Source organism: Triticum dicoccoides, chromosome 2A (assembly GCF_002162155.2).
Source record: "Triticum dicoccoides isolate Atlit2015 ecotype Zavitan chromosome 2A, WEW_v2.0, whole genome shotgun sequence".
Lineage (NCBI taxonomy): Eukaryota > Viridiplantae > Streptophyta > Magnoliopsida > Poales > Poaceae > Triticum > Triticum dicoccoides.
In genome coordinates, this window is record NC_041382.1 from 782,873,748 (window position 1) to 782,890,059 (window position 16,312).

The window sequence follows — 16,312 nt, forward strand, 5'->3', positions numbered from 1 at the left end:
TTATTCAGTTTTAATAATGTCAATCGAACAAGTTTCTTTTGTGATAACTCACAAAAAGTTAACTTAGTATATGGTTTCTCTATTTATTAGCTCACTAAGAATTAATTATTTCTAAATTGATACAAAAAAGCTTCCAGTCTAGTTATTGATATTCGTAATTATAGAAGGTTGAGAAGACTGCCATCGGCTGGCTGCTAATGTAACAAATTATAATTATTTAGAACTTAGCCATGAATAAATAACAAGTTCCTTACAAATATATTATACTTTAGATTTTTGTACTTGATTATGCCAAGTCATGCGCTATTAAACCGTATCAAGATATTTGCTGGACATATGCCTTAGAGACCTCTGCAAAGGCATTCACTGGCATTCACTGATACTAAGTATACACCTAAACATGCACAAATATATACACTATAACTCATTCGATTAGCCATCCAAAAAACTCATTAATTAAAACAAATTAATCAGGTGGATGCCCTGTTTAGTCTTTCTTTACATCGTCACATTTAACTTTTTCGTTTAAAGACTTCTTTAAAATTACAATGTCTCCAAAAACTAAATATAAATTTTGTCACAAAATATTATTCAAATTTAGCACATCCAAAATGTACGTTTAATGGTAAAAATTATAATTACATAGCAAAAATACCATCATTGATATTTTCAACAATGGTGTGCACAATTATGTTGACTGAGTTATGTAATTATACAATATAATATTTTAATTTGAGAAAATAAATTATAAATAAATATAAAATTTTAGTATATCAACGAGGATTGGATTAACCTTGATATTACACTTTTTTTGTTCCTACCAATGTCTAGTGTTGGAAAAATTAACCACATGGAGTTAAACAAATATTCTTTTCGGTTTCTAACTGATAAAAAAACAGAACCTGCTGATTTGAATTTTGAATTAGTTTTCTAAGACTAGAGTTGTTTATACAACAGTCAGCAACACCGAAGAAAGTTAAACAAAATATATTCAGAAGTATAAACAAAATATAACTTATGTTACAAAATAGGCATAATCAAATTGCATTATTCGATGATACGCGCGCATTGGACTACAAACTAAATATTACAAATATGAGTAAATTCCAGATTTTTACCTCATAATTTTAAATATTTTGCACTAACTACCCTATTAATGAGTTCTCATCCAGATTACCCTATTTAGAGAAAATTTAGCCAGTTTTTAGCCCGTTTCAAGTTTTTTAGGTTGCGAATAGTTCTTCTAGAAGTTCTTTTGCTGAAAAAACACACTGTGGAACTATGTCTAGTTATGACGCAACACCTCTAGGAAATCTAGTGAAGAAGATTTGCTTCTAGAGACTGTGAGATAATAGCCATAGTGATCAACATCTACGTGAAACTTAGTGAGTAGATTGTAACAAATTATGAGATAAAACACCGTGGAACTACGCCATGCAGATCTGCCACCGCGACCTCAAGCTCGAGAACATCCTCCTCGACGGCAGCTCCACGCCACGCCTCAAGATCTGCGACTTCGGATACTCAAAGGTTTTTTGATTCTTCTTCTTCTTCCTCCTCTGTTTCTTCTAATCAATCATGGCGGTTCTAATCTTCAGAGACCTACCGCCACTTGCGCTCCAGCATCTTCGTCGCCGACCCGCGCAAGCGCATCACCATGGTCGAGATCAAGGCGCACCCCTGGTTCCTCAAGAACTTGCCGCGAGAGCTCAAGGAGGAGGCGCGACAGGCCTACTACAACCGTCGGCATGTCGACGTCGCTCCCTCCTCCAACGACAGCGTCGCCGGTGTCGGCGCGAGCGCGACGGCCTCCTCCAATGGCGCCGCGGCGGTGCCCGCGCCCGCGCCGGCCTACTCGGCGCAGAGCGTGGAGGAGATCATGATGATCGTGTAGGAGGCACAGACGGTGCCCAAGCCCGACAAGCCGGTGTCCGGCTACGGCTGGGGCACGGGCGACGGCGAGGCCTCCTATGAGGAGGACGGCAACCAGGAGGGGGAGGAGGAGGAGTACGGCGAGGACGAGTATGACCGGACGGTGCGGGAGGTGCACACCAGCGGGGACTTCGGCATGAGCAAGCTCCAAATCTGACGTCAATCTCTTTTCACCACATGGCGCCGCCGGCCATGGCTCGTCCACGTCGTTTCTAGTCCAATCTGGTTAATTATTTGTTATAAGATTGAATTTTTCTTTTTGTCAATTGTAACAAATTAGCTAATTAACATTAAGTTTTTTGTCCATATCTCTTATGTCCGGGCAATGTGGAATGCATACTCAGGGCCGGCCCTGTGTTTCGGAAGGCCCTAGGCGAACTCGACGCCATGTGCCCCTATGTCCTAAGATCATATATATGTATGCGTGTGCTTGGTACATAAACTTAAACATAATAATTGTTAGGCAATGCCATATTACAATAGAAATACTAAAAAGATAAAAAATTGAAACTAACATGATATGATTACCTCAAATAAGAACCAAATTCAACTGACTCTATCGACAACAATAATACTTAAGTACTCTTCAGTTGTTGAATCTTCCGATCCCTTTCTATCTTTTTTTCTCCTTGTTTGAGCAACTGACAAATGCTTCTTAGACAACATGGCGGGCTAATGTCCTAATATATTATGAAGAAAAAATTATTCAAGGAATAAGAAATTTATACATAGAATGATTTGAATGATTAGAACCCTAGACATGTGCACAAAATGACAAAAAAAGGATGGTTGAATACATACTATGAAAGATTGAATTCGAAAACTATACATTAAAATTTTGGAACTTCGTGTACACTGAAATTAGAGGATGGATCATGGATGAATAGTTGAATACGTTCTAAAAAATAAAAGAAATTGCTGAAATTGGTGTTTGCAGGGATGGAGAGTTATGCATGGATACGTATATGTACTGCTGTGTGCTTCGCTCACTGTTCACATACATACGTATACGTACTGCTGCGGGCTGCGGCTGCTGGATTGCCGCACGGCGGGCGACGCACACAGCGGTGACCGAGGCGACCACAGCGACGAGAGGACGAACAGACGAGTGAGGCGTCCGCGAGATCTGATTTGTTTCACAATCGAAACGAGCGGCCCTGCCGTGCGGCGTGCGTGAGGCTTCGCTAATCGCCACCTGCTATCTGATGGGCCTACCTCATCTCGTTTTTATTCTCTCATAATTTTTTTCTCACCTATTTTTGCTTGGCTATATTATATATGTGCACTACATCATGGGCCCCTCCCTGTGCTGGGCCCTGGGCCGTCGCCCCCCTGCCCATACCCCAGGGCCGGCCCTGTGCATACTTGCCTTCATCAGTATGCACACAGTGAATTGCTTAATTACTATGTCCGTCTAGTTATCATCGTATTTTAGGTCAAATCTTGATACATATTTGACGAGCAAAACGTTGATGCAGTCGCTAAAAATATAGGAAATTGCTATCTTACATCTAGATGTAATATATTTATTTCACATTTAAGTCCATCACTGTTTGATCTATTTGTGCTTGATTTTTCATGCGAGCCTCTGTTTCCGGTCGAGCGTCCGTGTCTGCGCGTGTGTCGCTTGCGTCGGTCCATTGCTGTCATTGTCTCTGCGTTTTACTTTTGGTCCGTTATGGCACTCCAGGTTGTGTCTGCGCCTGTTTTTCTTTTGTCGACTGGGAAGACTCAGGAGAGATAAAATGAGAGGCATCATTGTCCATTTGCATTTTTAAGTCCTTCAGACCAGGAGGGACTAAAGGAAAGGCTGCGGTGTTCATTTCTTTTAATTTATATCAGGAGGTGAAGGCTGGACCTTTTTCTCTTCTCTTTAATTTTTTTATTTTTGTGACTTTGTGTAAAATGACATTCTTATGCCGTCATATTATCAGCGGAGCAATATGTTGTTTTACTGAATTAGAACAGTGTACTACAGCAGTCTACAGAACCTGAATATATGTTTACAAAAACGTTAATCAAAATATATGTTTCAAAAAATGTTACTTATGTATTTGAAAAATGTTCAAATATTTATAAAAATGTTTTATATGTATACCAAAAGTGAATAATGTGTATGAAAAATAAAACTACATCAAAACATATATTTGAAAAAATATTGATCGTGTATTTAAAAATGTTAAACATGTATTAAAAAATATACCTGGTGTATACGAAAAATATAGACTTGTGTATATGAAAAATGTTGACCATGAATTCAAAAAAGTGTTCAAAAATAAAAAAAATTAAATGTACATCGTGTGTTTAATAATGTTCAATGTGTATCAAAAAAATGTTTCACATGCACAATGAAAATCTATATTGTGTAACAAAGAAATGTAGACACATGTCAAAATAGCGATAAAATTTAACAAAGAAACAAAAAGAAAAACAATGAAACGAAGAAAGAAACAAAAGAAAACCAAAGTAAAATGGAAAAAGAAAGTAAAGTGAAAGAAAGCCAGTGAAAAACAAAGAAAATCAAACTTATATTAAAGAAAAAAGCAAACCCAAAGAAAACCAGTGAGAAAACAAAAGGAACCCCAAGAAAAAAACAATAGAAAATAAAGGGAAAAAGGAAGAAGAAGAAAAGCTGAAGAAACCGACGCTAAACAAGGAAACACTATGGAAATCAGGAAAACCAATGAACAGAGAAAGAAACAAAAAACCAAAAGAAAAAATACAAAAAAAAGAAAGAAATGACCGATAAAACCAGTCCAACCATTGCACAGGAAAGAAGAAGAAAAACATTCCATAGCAACAAGCGACTAAGTGTAGCGACCAAGCAATCCAGTTTCGGAGCCAGAAACCGCGTTAACGGGGGCATCCCATATGCCCGAACACTTCATGCGAGATGGATGTTATCCTCGCTATAAGCGAGATATATATCATTCGCGAAGCATGCACGCCTAAGAAAACGATCAGATCAGCCCACCAGCAAAGCTAGCCCATGAGGCTTCCGCCATATCATCCATTATGCTTTCACCAATCCCTTAGGTATTTGATTGCCCTGTTCTAAAAAAAGGTATGTGACTGTCCTCCCAAAAAAAAGGTATTTGATTGTCCTTTTTATGCTAAAAAGGTATTTGATCGTAATGCTCGGCTATTCCATCCGTTAGCTTCCGCAAATCGCGCAGGACGTCTGATGGCTGATGATATCCTCGCTATAAACGAGATATATATCATTCGCGAAGCAATGCACACCCCATTATGCTTTCACCAATTCCTTAGGTGTTTGATTGTCCTGTTCTACAAAAAAGTTATGTGATTGTCCTCCCTAAAAAAGGTATTTGATTGTCTTTTTTTGCTATGATGTTTAGCAGAAGTACAATTTCATTGTTATGATGTTTATGATAAGGGGGCCTGATGTTTACATGTTGTACATGCATATGGTAGAAAGAGAGAGAGAGAGAGAGAGGAGAGAGGAGAGAGAGGAGAGGACCAATTGTGCTTACGAGCTATACTAGGTCACTGACTGCACGATCAATATGATCACCATAGTCGAATTGGTGCTAGGCGGCCCGCATCAACGATCACAAGAGACAATCAAGGCTACATACAAACAAGAGAACCGTCTGCTCAAAAGTGGCAAGATACATCAACTAGTCAAGTTTCTAATGAATCCTTCATTTGCTCAAAAGGGAAAAATATGCATTCACAAGTACTAAAGTTTATTTGTAGAACCTAGGTATCAATGGGGTTTGTTCAGAGAATAAACTGAGTACCATATATAGTGCAGAACTATAAAACAAAAAAAATAGATCTTCATGTAGCAGGATGACCATCCATCCAATTTGGAGCATTTGACACATGACACAAGCCATTTTGGAAGGGGTGAATATCCAACATCAATTTGAGATCTCCCATCATTGAATTACTTGCAGGGTAACAACAACCAAAAAGTATTACTAGTAGTGAACCTGTTATGGCTGGTAAGGGCATTACACACTAGACTTCTTTAGGAGTTTACAATCATATTGTTAACTAATCAGAGACTTGCAGACTTCTCTTTGAATGGATTGAACCTGGATCATATATATGAAAAATCTCACTCACAACAATAGTTGTTAACTACTTTGATCTGCAATAGTGGCAGTGTTTGTGTACATTACCATTCAAGCAACTCTATATAGCAACAGTGGGTGTACCAAAACATGTGCATTGCAATTCAACCATCTCTGTATTGCGAAAGCATGTGTATCATGTAACATAATGAATCTAGCATGCCAATGTACAACAAAAACTTTTGAGGTGGTTGCAGCCAATCTAGCATACCTCGATGAATCAAGAAGAAAATACCCAGAATCAAAAGAAACCCCAAGTTATGGTTTAGTTAATCGTCCATGAGCGGCAAAGTGCAGGTAATAGCGAGTGAAGGAAAACTGAACCTCCTTGTCATCCTGGAGCCCAAGATTTGGAGGTTGGTTGCATCTCAAGTTCTTCAACACCATCCCCTTAGATTTGAGGGTATGTTTAGTTCTACTGCAGCATGAACTGCATTTAGCACAATCTAATCAACCTGAAACAGTAGCCAATTGAGCTAATTAAGCTCAAACATGCAGTTTTTTCCCCAACAAACAAATGTTCATGTCTACACACAACTCAGAGGTTAAAGCAGTAAATAGCACAAGCTATACAATGGTTTGGTCCTAGTTAACACCTTCATTTACATGTCAAGATAATGCAGTTTGTCATATAAGCATTATAAGGTACCTCGGTGTTGAAAAGGAAAGCACATATAGCACAAGAACAATCTAGCCTACAACAACACATATGCACACAACCATGAAAGGAGCAAATAGACAATTGTTCTTTCTTGGCAAGTAAAAATTGCATGCGCTTCTTGGATGTATACGAGGGGAATATTTCAAACATGCAATAGTTGCAGAAGACTGAAATTTATTAGGATATCTGTCTACTAGTCATATAGTAAATAGAGAACATGAAAATGTAGCACACTGATGACTAGTGGTGTCACTCATGACTAGTTGTGTTATCAAGGAAAGAAAAGATTTAGATGATTTGAAACAAAGCTTTCACTTGATATCCATACGCATAAGCATCTATTAACAATAAATGAAAATTGGGTGGTTTGACTCACAAACAGCGCAACATTAGCAACTACGAGCTGCACATAACTAACCAAATCAGTTCAGGCTTTAGAGTTGAACATGGGTTATGACATGAACTACTAAAGTTCATAGATAGGAATAGGAATTCAACATTTTTTTAATTGAGACGAAATATAACATTTATTACATTGTATAAACATTGTTATTAAATGACCAGAACATATTTTTGAAACTATGACTATTTATTTCAAATTCTCTACATTTTTCCATTGCCATCCACATTTATCTTGAATTGCATAAGAAATGTTTTATATTGTACACACTTTTTTTAGAAGTCATGAACCTTTTTTGAAATGAGCGAACTTATTTTTCTATATCACATATGTTTGTTGGATACCATCAATATTTTTTGAATTATGCAAACATTTTCTCAAAAATTCATTACTATTGGTTTGAAACATGTGAACATTTTATAAATGTCACAAACTTATTTTTTTTAAATGCTACCAACATTTTATAAAAGTCACATGACCTTATTTTAACACTGCATTTATATTTTTTGAACGTGCGATGAACGTTTTAAAGTTCTCATTATAACATTTTTCCATTTCAGTAATATAAATAAATATAGTTGAACAAATAATAAAAAATAAAAACCGCACAGAACAGTCTATGGGCCAGCCCCGTTACCAAGCGCTAGACGCGACACACATCAATTAACGCCCCATTTCCCATATTTTGCCCTCAGCGCCAGATACAGCTCATTCCACAAACCAGCGCACATCCCCCTCTCCGGTCTGGGCTTGGACCATTTACATGTTTTTTCGTTTTTTCAAACCTCACAAAAATGTGCATATGTGGGATTCATTCTCTGGTCCTCACATTTCTGTACTAACCACGATAATCAGCTGGGACACATCACCTTCCGTGACTACCCACTTTTTTCAACTTCTTTGTAGTATGTCAACTTGTAACACTATAAAGAGGACTCTAGTTTTCTTTTCCTTTTGGTTTTATTTGTCAGGTTTTTCTTCCGTTTTTACTTGCTTTTTCATTTTAGTTTTCTTTCTCCTTTCTCTTATTTTCTTTTTTCGTAAATGAAGTTTTTTCAAATTACACAATTTTTTTAAAGTTTTTTGATAACTTTCTAATGAACTTTTCTCAAAACTGTTAAATTTTTGGAAATATTGATGGACTTTTCCAAATTCATGAACATGTTTTGCATAATATGTGAACTTTCTTTTCAAAATCGATGAACCTTTTCTAGTTCCATGCAAATATTTTCATATCCATGAACTTTTTTGCAAAGTTGATGAACTTTTTGCAAATCATTTTTCAATCTGTGAACTTTTTTCGAAATCCATGAATTTTTCCTATTTCATGAAAAGAAATTGATGAACTTTTATCATTTTTGTGAGCTTTTTATTTTTCGAATTTATATAATTTTTTAAAATCCACAAACTATTCTTGAGCCTGTGAATGTTTTTCAAATGCATAAACATTTTTTTAATTTCTTGTTTTCTTAAGTCTCATTTTCTCTCTCGGAAAGTTAACGGTCAGCATTCATCCCGTTATCTGTGGATCGGTCAACTTAGACTGGTCAATTGTGAAGGATTAACGATGAACCAGGCTACCAGAAAATCTGGAAAAACCCACGCATCATAGAGCGAGCGTTCGCCTGCTGTTTTGGCCAGCCGACGAGCGGAGTGATTACCTGCCCACATTAATACGATTATGTAAATTAATATTTATCATATCTTGCCCGTGATTTACTTTATAGGCGATGAGGAGTTTGGTAAATAAATTCAAGTGGAGTTGGTTTTGAAGGTAATTAAACTAAGATGGTGATTATATGCAGGGAAGGTTAGGCGAAGAGGTGGTGCAAAAAATGAAACATTAAACCTTACATTCTTTTTGAGTACTAGAAATAATTTTTTGTTTACTTGCATAAAATTTACGAATTTGAAAACTGTTCCAAATTTCAAAAAATATTGGTAAGTTTGAAAAGTATTCCCATATTACAAAAAATGTTCACGTATATTCAAAAATGTTCGAAATTTTTCATATGTTCAAGAAATTAAAAATGTTCATAAATTTTAAGAAATGGTCTCGGATTTATAAATATTCACAATTGCATTGGAAAAATTGTTCATGAATTTCAATAAATGTTTTCAACTTCAAAAAATATTAACTAATGTCAATTTTTTTTTGCAAATTTCAGTAAAATGTTCTCGAATTACAGGCGATGTTCAACAATTATGAAAATGTCGTTTTATTTCATAAATGTTCATGATTTAATTTTTTAATGAATTTGCAACATCTTCTCTAATTTCAAAAAAAATATCCACCATTTGAAAAATCTTCAAGAATTTTGAAAATATTTGTGAAATAAAAAGTAAGCATAGAAAGACAACAGGAAAATAAAAACGAAAAAATAAAATGAGAATAAAAAGCAAAGCATAAAAGAAAAAAATGAAAGAGAAACACATGTGGGAAGGTTCCAGAACCTTCTGAAAACTGGTGGGAAGCACACAGCTAAACTGGGCCAGCCCAATAAGTTTCGTTTGTTGCGCGAGTGTGTGCGTTTGGTTGGTATTCATCGGCCTACGTACTAAATAGGACGCTGGTAACATGAAATCACTAATTAAGGAGTACTCGTTGCAAAGAACACTTCACTTTCCCAGGTTGTGACAAGTGGCACAGAGGCAGCGCGCCACTTGTCGCAACCTGGGAGTTTTCCCTTTTTTCGTAGATCCGTTTATTCAAAACGTTTTATCTTTTAAACCGTGCGTCCAAATCTTGAACCGTTTTCATCATTGGATTCCTCGCGTCGAGATCTTCAAAACTAGATCCCATGTTGATAGGTTTTGACAAACTTTTTTTTCATGAAAAAAACCGGACGAAAAAAACCGGGCGAAAAAACCAAACCAAGAGCACGGTTTTTTCCCTTTCCGAAAGAGGCACGCCCGTGCCTCTCGCAAAATCACACCTGTGCCTCCTGTAGAAGCAAAACCGTGACTCTCGTGTGTTGAGGCATATCTCTCTCGATGTGGATTTGGTGATTGATGACAACGTGTTTGCGGACTAATCGTGTGCTTTGAGCGTTTCAGAGATTCATCCTTGGCACGAGATGATTTCCTCCCCTCGGAGTGTCATTCAAGACGGTGTAGCTCTTTCATTTCTTCTTCGGTGGTCTAGTTGCATAGAGGGCACCGTACTATCAAGAGGGGTTCCGCTGTCGTATTGCTTGGGTGGAATCAACACGTACACTTCCGCTTCTCACCCTCAGAGCTTTTTCGCTTCGATGGAGAGATCTTTTCTCTCTTGTGTGTCTTGTCTAGGTCCCAGCGGTAGTACCGCGCTACACAGCAGTAGTACCGCTGAGGGGTCACAAGCGGCAGTACCGCTCCGCAGCGGTAGTACCGCCGGTGACTCTGCAGCTGTACTACCGCTGGCCTGCCTGGCCCTACCGCCTCGACTTCCACTTCAATGGAGAGATCTTTTCTCTCTTTTGTGTCTTGTCTGGTTCCCAGCGGTAGTACCGTGCTACCCAGCGGTAGTACCGCTAAGGGGTCACAAGCGACAGTACCGCTCCGCAGCGGTAGTACCGCCCGTGACTCCGCAGCTGTACTACCGCTAGCCTGTCTGGCTCCTACCGCCTCGACTCAAGGGCTCTTTTTCTCGTGTCGGGTTTTGCGGCACTAGTTGCGGCAGTAGAGGCGGTAGTATCGCTTCTCAGCGGTAGTACCGCCCTTACCACCGCGGTAGTACCGCTCTGGGTTCAGGTCCCTGCTTCTCTCCTCTCCGCGGCAGTACCGCTAGTTGGAGCGGCAGTACCGCTGGCTCAGCGGTAGTACCGCCCCCCCAGGCGGTACTACCACCCTCTGCGGGGCTGTTCTGTGGGGCAATGGTTGGATTGTTGCCCCCACTATAAAAGGGGGTCCCCTTCTTCCCCGTTGACCTACCTCTTCTCTCTCAAGCTCCATTAATGCTCCAAGCTTCATTTTCGCCCGATCTATCTCTCTAGCCAATCAAACTTGTTGATTTGCTCGGGAGTGGTTGAGAAGGCCCCGATCTACACTTCCACCAAGAGATTTTCGATTCCCCCACCTATCCCTAGCGAATCTTGTTACTCTTGGGTATTTGAGCACCTTAGACGGTTGAGGTCACCACTGAGCCATAGTCCATTATGGTGAAGCTTCGTGGTATTGTCGGGAGCCTCCGATTAAGTTGTGAAGATTGCCCCAACCTTGTTTGTAAAGGTCCGGTCGCCGCCTTCAAGGGCACCAATAGTGGAATCACGGCATCTCGCATTGTGTGAGGGCGTGAGGAGAATACGGTGGCCCTAGTGGCTTTTTGGGGAGCATTTTGCCTCCACACCGCTCTAACGGAAACGTACTTTCCCTTAAAAGGAAGGAACTTCGGTAACACATCCTCGTCTTCACTGGATCCACTCTTGGTTATTTCTTACCTTTACTTGTGCAAGCTCTTTAGTGTTACTTCTCTTACTTGCTTGTTTGTTTGTTGTCATTGCATCATATAGGTTGCTCACCTAGTTGCACATCTAGACAACCTACTTTGATGCAAAGTTTAATTTGGGAAAGAAAAGTTAAAAATTGTTAGTTGCCTATTCAACCCCCCCCCCCTCTAGTCAACCATATCGATCCTTTCATCGTGGAAGGAAAAAAACAGAAAACGCGTTTTTTCCCGTTTCCGAGAGTCACGACTGTGACTCTCGTGAAAGCACAACCGTGCCTCTCGTGGAAGCAAAACCGTGACTCTCGCGAAAGAAAGAAAAATAGAAAACACATATTTTTTTCCCTTTCTGAGAGGCACGACCATGACTCTCACGAAAGCACAACCGTGCCTATCACGAAAGCAAAACCGTGACTCTCGCGAAAGAAAAAAACAAAAAACACGTCTTGTTTTTCCCTTTCCGAGAGGCACGGCCGTGACTCTCGCGGAAGCAAAACCGTGCCTCTCGCGGAAGCAAAACCGTGACTCTCGCAATAGAAAAAAAAACAGAAAACACGATTTTTTTCGTTTCCGAAAGGCGCGGCCGTGACTCTCGCTAAAGCACAAACGTGCCTCTTGCGAAAAAAACGTGACTTGAAAAAAAATTTGATCGAAAAGCTAAGGAAGACCAAGAGAAAAACAAAACGTCGAAAAAACCCAAAAAAAACTATTTAAAAAGCCAAAAACGCATGCAGAAAAATAAAATATAATAAAATCCAGAGGGAGCGTCCAGAGCGCAACACGTGGCGAATGGCTGAGAGCGCGCCAAATGGCGCTGATCGTTGCGAGGCTCCCGAAGGAGCGCTCGTTAACTAGTTGCTCCCCTGGTAACAGGTGAGACAAAACCCTAACCGTAGGATGTCTCTTTACATGGCATCACTGCTTTTTATTCATCCAAGGCAGAGGCCCATCAAGAACCAAGAGCAGGACGTCCAGGCAGTTCAATGGCCAGGCATTTCACTTTGCAAATATGGAGTACTACTAATAGTTTCATGGCGGGATGGCCACAACAGCTGTAGACATGAATTCCATGCCATTATGGACAAGTACGAAACATTATTTTTACTTCATTACTTGTCCTCTCTATCTTTGACACCGACAGTGATCCAAGTTGGACTTATGGGACAAGAGTTCCAAGCGTGTTATACATCCATCAAACTACATTACTGCCCATTACTCAGCTCCATCATTTTTAGTCTACTGAACTTCCGGTGGTTATTTGCTAGGATTTCCTTTTTGTTAAGATCTATACTTCGGCACTACTTGAATTACGTAAGTGAAAAAACTCACCAGGCCTGATGGTCATCTTTTTCGTTTGCCTAAACTATCTGATTTTACTTTGTGTAAAGAAAAGGAACAAAGAATGAATCTGCTACAAGAACGAAACTTGAGTAAAACCAAGGGAAGGCATATCAACCTATGCACACAAAAAACCGGCAGGTGATTAATCAAATCAAAATGCTTAACAACCATAACGTCTAACTTATAGTACCTGCCATAAATTTGAATAGTTCGACATGAGACGAGTTATTTTCCTCAAACCACCACACTTGAAGCTAGGGTAACAACTTGATACTAGATTTGAAACAGGGCACAAAAAACCACCGAAACTGCGCCTAATGCGTAACGACTAACGCGGAGCACCGATGCTGGAATTTGATCATGAAAACAGCAAAACCGACAAGTGGGTCCCGCCTATCAAGGCGACGTGGCAAAGACTAATCTAAGTCAATGTTTGACCCACTAAGGTGGACAGGGGACCCATCAGTCAGCCACTCATCCTCTTATACTCCTTTTATCTTCTTCTTCCTCCTCTGTTACTCTGCCCTGCGGCGGCTGATCCGGAGCAGAGGCAAGCATGCGGGTGCGTTGGCGGGAGATGGCCTTCGAGAGGAAAGGGAGGAGGCGTGGAAGGGCCCGCCGGTGGCGGCCGTGCCAGCAGTAAGATGCTAGAGTGTCCAGCAGCGTTGACGGTGGCGAGTTGGGCGGTGGCGGAGCTCGGGCTTGCATGAGCGCCGAGTTACAGCTTGCAAGCGAGCGAGCTAAGCAGCTAGATGGTATCGCTGGAGCTCCATGATCTCAATACAGTGCTCAGGCACAATCAATTCGTGCTCAAACAATGACGACAGAGAGGAACGACGGCCGGAGCTCACCGACATGGTGGAGGAATTAGTTACGGAACATATTTGACAACGGGAGAAAGGGGTAAAAGGAGAGGAGCTCATGGCGATTCATATGAGCAGACTGGCGAGGTCAGGGGTGCTATGAAAGTATTGAATTCGACGGCGATGACCGGCGGTTCCGAGGTTGAAGACATGGTCGATCCGGTCATTCTGCGGCGTCTTCGCTCATATTTGTCTTCAAGGATGATGAGAGTGAGGAGACAAAGCTCTAGGACACCGTGTCTCGACGAAACTATGGTGGTGGCCATGCTAGTGCGGAGCAGCGTCGACGGCTAGCTCTCGGACGACAACGGGGAGCGGGCTGGAGGATGGGAGCGAGCTCCACACGAAGGGAAAGGGAGATGAGAATCTGGATGACGAGCTAGGCTACGCCTAGCTTGAGCAAGGGCTCGGCTGCCATGGCCATGGTCCTCCCAGTTCGCACGAGCTCAACTGCTCACAAGCTGCTCGACGCAATGCTCCATAGAAATAGAGATGGGATGAAGATGCCCAGTGTCGGTGTCAAAACCGGCGGATCTTGGGTAGGGGGTCCCGAACTGTGCGTCTAGGCCGGATGGTAACAGGAGGCAAGGGACACGAAGTTTTACCCAGGTTCGGGCCCTCTTGATGGAGGTAAAACCCTACGTCCTGCTTGATTAATATTGATGACATGGGTGTTACAAGAGTAGATCTACCACGAGATCAGAGAGGCTAAACCCTAGAAGCTAGCATATGGTATGATTGTATGTTGTGATTGTTGTCCTACGGACTAAAACCCTTCGATTTATATAGGCACCAGAGAGGGTTAGGGTTACACAAGGTCGGTTACAAAGGAGGAGATATCCATATATGTATTGCCTAGCTTGCCTTCCACGCCAAGTAGAGTCCCATCTGGACACGAGACGAAGTCTTCAATCTTGTATCTTCATAGTCTAACAGTCCGGCCAATGGAGATAGTCCGGCTGTCCGGAGACCCCCTAATACAGGACTCCCTCAGTAGCCCTTGAACCAGGCTTCAATGACGATGAGTCCGGCACGCAGTATTGTCTTCGGCATTGCAAGGCGGGTTCCTTCTCCGAATACATCACAGAAGAATTTGAATACGAGGATAGTGTCCGACCCTGCAAAATAAGTTCCACATTCCACCGCAGAGAGAATAATTTTTCCGCAGATCTAATTTGCTGGCTTGTTTTGGCAACATGACGTTATGTCATGGCCCGGTGATTATTCGAACCGTTTCTTTTAACCAGCTCCACACATAACGCGAGGCGGTTTCTTGACACGTCTTGCCGAAGCGGAGGTCGTGTTCCCCTAATTACAGGATTCTCATTAATGCGGTCGTGGGTAACCCAACCGTGTCTAGGACTCCTAGATTATAGGCAAGTCCCAAACGGCTACGGAGACAACACTTGATATTCACCCTCTTTATAAGGGGACAAGGTTTTCAATTTTTCCCTCTCGTGCTCAATCGAACCCTTCCCCCGCCTCGAGTTCTAACACCCAAAGCCCAGGTTAGGTGCTCCGGATCTTCAACCATGTCCGGATCCAGCCTTCAAGGCCGATGGACGCCCTCCTCCGTTACGGAAGAGGACATTAAGAAGTTGAGGGAGGCCAGATATCTGACTGCCGAGGTTTCGCATCGGCTGCCTGCTCGAGGGCAGATCGTCCCTACTCCCGAACCCAACGAGAACGTTGTGTTCGTCTCCCACTTCCTCCGAGGTCTAGGCCTCACTCTGGATCCTTTCGTCAGGGGTTTGATGTTCTATTACGGGCTAGATTTCCACGATCTAGCTCCGGACTCCTTTCTCCACATCACGACATTTATTGTCGTGTGTGAGGCCTTCCTCCGCGTTACCCCTCACTTCGGCCTATGGCTCAAGACCTTTGAAGTAAAGCCGAAGATGATCGAGGGGTAACATGCATCGTGCGGAGGTGCATCGATAGGCAGATGGCAGGAGCTCCATGGCCGAAAGGTTCCTTTCCAGAGGTGTCCTAATTATGGCAACGGGAGTGGTTTTACGTCATGGCTCCCAGAAGTGCCAAGTGGGCGGCTACCCCCGCTTTCCTCTTGGGCCCCCCACCACAACTGATGTCATGGATTAGCAGGGGTCTGAGCTGGGGTCCAGCCAAGGACGTGCCTATACTTTAAAGCCGCATCCGAGATCTCTTCGAGGGAGATTTTAATTTGGTTGCGGTAATACAAGTTATGCTGGTTCGTCAAGTCCAGCCTTGCAAACTCCGGCCCCTTCGCTTGTGGGAGTTCAACCCAGAGGGACCACGTGCCATTCAAAGTTTCCTCGGCCTGACGCACGAGGAGATGTACAAGTCATTCTTCGAACCTCAAGTAGAATGTCTGGATATTACCGAGGACGCGGGCCTGAGCAGTAACCGCGCCGCTGAACAAGTAAGAAACCCTCTAGCCGAACACACTGTCTTTTATTCGAAGTTATTTTCGAAGTTATTTCTGAGAGTTCGCTTTTCGACCAGGACTGGCTAACAAAGGCAAAGATGATTCGATGCTTGGCCCCCCTCCCTGAGGGTTTGGAAAATCCGGTATTGGAAAAGATGCTCGAGGTCGCACCTTGCCCGGAG

The 16,312-nt window shown here is 41.8% G+C and overlaps 1 pseudogene; it reads left to right on the plus strand.

Moving 5' to 3' along the window:
• Positions 1 to 1,434: 1,434 nt before the first annotated feature.
• LOC119358477 lies at positions 1,435 to 2,238 on the plus strand (annotated as a pseudogene).
• The last annotated feature ends 14,074 nt before the right edge of the window (positions 2,239 to 16,312 follow it).